Consider the following 5,776-nt stretch of genomic DNA (forward strand, 5'->3'; position numbering starts at 1 on the left):
GCCAAGACTTGGGACTTTTACCCTCTGAAGCAGTGGCCCAAGCTTACCTTGGATCCTTTTAGCCATGGCTGGAGCTGGAGTGGCTGGGATGAAGGGCATCATGTCTCAAGGCTGCACAGAGCAGTAGGGTCCTAGGCCCGGCCCATGAAACCATTTTTCCCTCCTAGACCTCCAGGCCTGTGATGGGAGGGGCTGTCCCTAAAGTCTCTGAAATGCCCTGGAGGCATTTTCCCCTTTGTCTTGGCTATTAACATTCGGCTCTTCTTTACTTATGTAAATTTCTGCAGCCTTGAATTCCTCCTCAGAACATAGGTTTTTCTTTACTATTGCATGTTTAGGCTGAAAAGTTTTGAAACGTTTATGCTCTGCTTCACTTTTAAATATAAGTTCTAGTTTCAGGTCACTTCTTTGTTTATGCAAATAAATGTAGGCTATTAGAGGCAGCCAGGCCATATCCTGAATACTTTGCTGCTTAGAAACTTATTCTGCCAGATACCTTAAATCATTTCTCTCAAGTTCAAAGTTCCACAAATCTTTAGAGCAGGGGCACAATGCCTGCCAGTCTCTTTGCTAAAGCATAGCAAGAGTGACCTTTACTCCAGTTCCTAATAAGTTCCTCATCTCTATCTGAGACCACCTCAGCCTGGATTTCACTGTTCATATTTTCAGCATCTTGGTTACAACCATTCAACAAGTCTCTAGGCAGTTCCAAACTTTCCCTCATCTTCCTATCTTCTTTTGAGCCCTCCAAACTGCTCCAGCCTCTGCTCATTTCCCAGTTACAAAGTTGCTTCCACATTTTCAGGTATATCAATGCCCCACTTCTCTGGTATCAATTTTCTGTATTAGTCCATTCTCACACTGCTATAAAGAACTACCTGAGGCTGGGTAATTTATAAAGAAAAGAGGTTTAATCAACTCAGTTTCACAGGCTGTACAGGAGGCATCGCTGGGGAGACCTGGGGAAACTTACAATCATGGCAGAGGGTGAAGAGGAAGCAAGCACCTTCTTCACGTGGTGGAGTGGGAGAGAAAGAGTGAAAGGGGAAGTGCTACATACTTTTAAACAACCAGATCTCATGAGAACTCACTCACTGTCAGAAGAACAGCAAGGGGGAAGTCCGTCTCCATGATCTAATCACCTCCCACCAGGTTTCTCCTCCAACACTGGGAATTACAACTTGACATGAGCTTTGGGTGGGGACACAGAGACAAACCGTATCAGCCTTCAATAAAGCTCTCAAGCATGAACCCAATTCAGCCGAGTTCTTTGCCACTTTGTAACAAGCATGGTCTTTGCTCCAGTTTCTAATACTTTGGCTCTCATTTCCATCTGAGACCTCATCCAGAATGGCCTTTACTGTCCATATTCCCACCAGCATTTTGCTCACAACCAGGTAGGTAATCTCTAAGAAGTTTTAGTCTTTCTCTGTATCTATTCTCTTGTTTTGCACCCTCACCAGAATCATCCTTAATGCTCCGTTTAAAGCATTACAGACTTTTTCTAGCAGTCAATTCAAAACAGTTCCAGCATCTACCCATTACCCGGTTCCAAAGCTGCTTCTACTCTGGTCTCCTCAAGGACTCATCTGGAGAGCCTGTGATGGCTGAAGGATGAAGTTTTCCTTATGCTGGGCACGGAAAGCCCCCAGTAGTGACAGGCTCTTAGAGAAGGAATCTTCCTGGCCCTCCTGCCTCCCAGGCCCCCCCAGAGATGCTGTGTGGCCTCGCAGCTCTCCAAGACCATCCCTTCAGCTCTGGCTAGACAGCTCTCCATCCTTGTTGGGGCCATGGGATCCCCAAAGCTGTGGTTTCTCACGGCTGGGAGGAGAGCGAGAGAGAACGTGGCTCAGGGAGGCTGGCAGGGCTCTCTGTGCGGGACCCCAGAGAGGCAGGGCAGAGGAGGAAGACAGTTCTAGAGCGTCTGCATCAAAGATTACAGGCTTCTTGCCAGACCTCCAATCACTGTCCGCCTCGTTATACCTCCAGGCTGCAGTTGGCACATGAATCCATGGGCCATCAGTTGCTTTTGTTTTTAAGATCAAAATATCGTATTTATGGCTAATAAAACTGAGTGGAGAATTACTAATAAAACTGACCTTAGATCTGCAGCCCAGAGGGCATTCAAATAATCTCCATTCCCTCCTTTAATTGAACTTGTCCCCTGAAACATCAAACCTGCTCGCTTATTCTTCAACCACAGGGTGCAATTATTTTTTACACAAGCACCCTACACAATGGGGAGACCCAAGAGAGAGAGTCGGGGAGTGTTTATAAGGTTTATTGAGGGGATTAGGGGACCAGAAGAGAGGGGAGGAAGCAATTCTGCCGGTGGAAATCCTTTCTCTACTTAAAAAAAATTCACCACACACGAAGACCACAAACAAAACCCCCTGTAAGAATTTTGTTTTGAAAGCTGTTCCCTGCCCCAGGTCAAAGAGAAGCAAAGAAGGGATCCGGGCGTTGCGGGACACGGCTCTCCCACTGCGGCGCCTACTCTCCGGTTCGCTGTCTTTTCTCTCCAGGAAGCTCAGGTGCCTCAGCCTGGGTCTCATTCGAGCTTTTAAATAATAAACAGGTGTTATCCTTGCCCTCATTTGTTACATTTTTTAAAAAGCAAAATAAGCTACACAAAGCAGAGAAGTATGCACCTAAAAACCTTTCTTCGACGGCTGGAGAAGCAAGGAAGGAAAGGCTGCCTACCATTTATTTTTTATAAACATCATACTAAATAACATGGATTTCAACTTATGGCTAAAAATAACATGCGATGTTTTCACTGCAGATGTCCCCAGGCCCTAAAGCAATTTCAGTGGAGCCTGCAGCTACCCCATCCTCCCATCACTGCTCGAGGTCCCACGTTACCTACGCCTCATTGTTTCTAGAAGTTGCATTTCTGTATATTGCTCTGAATTGGTTTGCATGCTGGACCCTTGCTTTCCTGTTTTTGCCTCCTCCCACCCTGGGCCATCCCACCCCACCCTGGTGATCTTTGGGATGCCCCCTTGCCTACCCTGCAAGGACACTCGATGGAGAGGCTGCTGGGTTATGGCTTCCTTCCTCAGCTGACTCGCAGGCCTGTGGCCCCACAGATGTTCTCCCCGGATTTGTTTTGATAGCCTGTTTTAAAAACAGTTCACATCCACCAACTGTTCAGATAATAATATTCCAAGTGGCAAGCAACTGTGATTATTTTTGTCGCTGTTTAGCCTGACGAGCACAGCTTAGCTGGAAAATATGGGGCCGGGGGGAATTCCCCTTCCTTGCTCTTCTAATTGTTGCCCATGTTTGCCACAAGGAAGTTGCATTTTTAGCTTTCTCTCGCATTGAGCCCCGTGTTGCCTGGGAAGGAGAGAAGAAGGGGAGAAAATCAGATGGAGGAAATGCAGTATGGGGCCTAGTGGAATCGATAACCTTCCTTCCAAGTCAGAGTGTTTTACTATCAACACTAAGAGGAGTCTTTGTGTACGTGTGTGTGGTGACATAAAGAAAGCCTTGCTTGGGGTAAAGCTGGTACTTTGAACTGGCTCTCTCTCCAACATCTCAGACATACCAGGCCTAAAATCGAACTTCTTGTTTGCCTGTCCAGTTGCAGAAACCCCTGTGGTCTCCCGTAAAAGTGCAAAAGATCCCTACTCCTTCCCCAGGTTCCCAGAACAGGCCGATTGGTCCCTCTGACTGTTGCACTCCTCTGACCTCCAGAGTCAGTTATTTGTCAAACCTGGTTGATTTTCCCGGGACTTAAAAAAATTCTCTTGCACCTATCCCTTCTTTTCCAACCGCACCACCTGCCCCCGACAGTTGGCCCCTTCCCTGTCCCCTTCACTGCAGCGGCAATTTCAACCATGCCCTGGCCTTCCATCCCTCTCCTCCCATTTCACCCTCATACCATGGCTAGGCCCAGCTTCTGAAAGCTTGACCCTGTTGTCACTTACCTGCTCAAAAACGCTTAGCAACCTCCCATTGTGTGCAGAGTGGAGCTACGGTGCCTTTGCCCGACTTTCCAGGCCCTCTGTGCCCAGGTCCCTGCCTGATCTCTCTGCTTCCCCATTCGGACCCCTCCCACGGTCTGCCCAAGCTCAGGATTTCCTGAACACACCTGTGCTTTCCAGCAGGGCTGCCACGTGACTGATTTCCATGGCTGCCCTTCCCTTCACTATTACCTGAATGTGCTTCCAAGAGGTGAATATGGTTCAGCCTGTATGACCAAACGGCCCCTGGGCCTTTGAACACGCTGCTTCCTCATTCTGAAGTGCTCTCCTTTCCCAGCTCCACCTATCAAAATCACACTATTCTTCAAATGCTGCTTCTTTCATGAAGCCATTGATGGTGATTCTTGCTGGAAAGGGTGGCTTTTGATCATGAAAATCTGAAAAACATTATATTGGAAGTGTTTATAATTTTTTTTTTTGTATTTAGATGTCAGATTTTCTTACATAAAACCCAAACCTCTTTAAGAATAAAGGCTGTGAATTACTTTCCTGCATACAATCTGCTGTGCCTAGCAGTCAATTTTTGTTGGAGGAATGAAGGAATGAATGATTTATTTTGGGCTTGGGCGTGTACATTTCACTGATGACCCCTGGGTGCATTTAAATTCAGCACACCTGTCAGGTCTCTCCTCATCCTTATTTGTTACTCTATGCTGCCAAGTTAGGTGGAGGATAGGGTAGGAACCTGGGGACGTTTCCTTCATTATCTACAGTCACATAATCACGAATCACAGATTCTCAGATATGAGCAAGTCCATCAGATACTGACAGCCCAGTGTTTTGCAAATGATTGCTCAGAGCTCCGAGTCCCAGGACATGGCTGGGGGTGGGGGGGCGGGGGGGGGGTGGAGGTGTGCAGCACAAGGAGGCTGTGGGAGAGGGAGCTTTGGGATTCTGTTCCTGCTCCAACCAGATCAGGTTGCTTGTATCTGTTTCACATTTTGAGGTCTGGTGGAAGTTATCTTTACCAGAGGCCAAAAAGAATTTTTATGAAAAACAAAACCAAACCACACATATAGTCCAAGTTGATAAAAATCCAAAACTTAAGAAAATGCCTGTCTAAACCTATCTGGAGGGATCTTAAGGAAAGTACATTCAACAGCTTCTAATCTATAGCAATCACCCACACCATCACAGGATGGCCCCACAAAACAATCATCAGACCCAAGACGTCCGTAAGAGTCCAGGAAAGAGCTGGAGGAGGCGAGTCACGCCAGGTTTTAGCTCCAGTTACGCCAGGAACAAGTTGTGCAACGCAGGGAGTTCTTTCGCCTCTCTAGACTCAGCATCTCATTTAAAAGCATCCGGTGGCCCTAGCAGCCTAGGCTGGGTGGTTCAGTGGTTATTAAGGGCACAGGGAGACCTGAGTGGCACCAGCACAGCCCAGGGAGCCACTGGGAGAGGAGAGGGGCCCAGCAGTGATACAGCCAGCAAGTGTCTGCACAAGGAAGAAGCACTGAGAGCTGGTCAATCTGCTCTTAGCCTGAACTTGGTGATCTCAGAGGCCCGGCCCAGCTCTAACATCTGTGACTCAGCTGGCAGCCGCGTGGACCCAGTTGCTGGGGGAAATGCTGCGTGCACATTTATTCTGGGTTTGGATATTTAAAGAGCCGGGTGTGTTGAGGGACATTTCGGAAGTGCTTAGGGAGGGAGGGAGGGAACTGCAGACTGGGCTTTTCTTTAAACACTTATAGATATCCTGTCTTGATCTCTTGGTCCACAAAGAGTAATTTTCTTCCCCTAAGAAAGTGACGTGGGTCTTGCCCATTGTGTCCGCCTCGCTG

At 47.6% G+C, this 5,776-nt stretch overlaps 1 long non-coding RNA gene across 1 annotated transcript; it reads right to left on the minus strand.

Moving 5' to 3' along the window:
• Nucleotides 1–1,074: 1,074 nt before the first annotated feature.
• LOC140712492 (uncharacterized) lies at nucleotides 1,075–4,257 on the minus strand. Its single transcript, XR_012094097.1, has 2 exons — nucleotides 3,014–4,257; nucleotides 1,075–2,560 (listed from the first exon to the last, which is right to left on the minus strand). It is a non-coding gene; the product is annotated as an uncharacterized lncRNA (long non-coding RNA).
• Between the last annotated feature and the right edge of the window lie 1,519 nt (nucleotides 4,258–5,776).

Source organism: Chlorocebus sabaeus, chromosome 9, assembly GCF_047675955.1.
Source record: "Chlorocebus sabaeus isolate Y175 chromosome 9, mChlSab1.0.hap1, whole genome shotgun sequence".
In the NCBI taxonomy this organism is placed as follows: domain Eukaryota; kingdom Metazoa; phylum Chordata; class Mammalia; order Primates; family Cercopithecidae; genus Chlorocebus; species Chlorocebus sabaeus.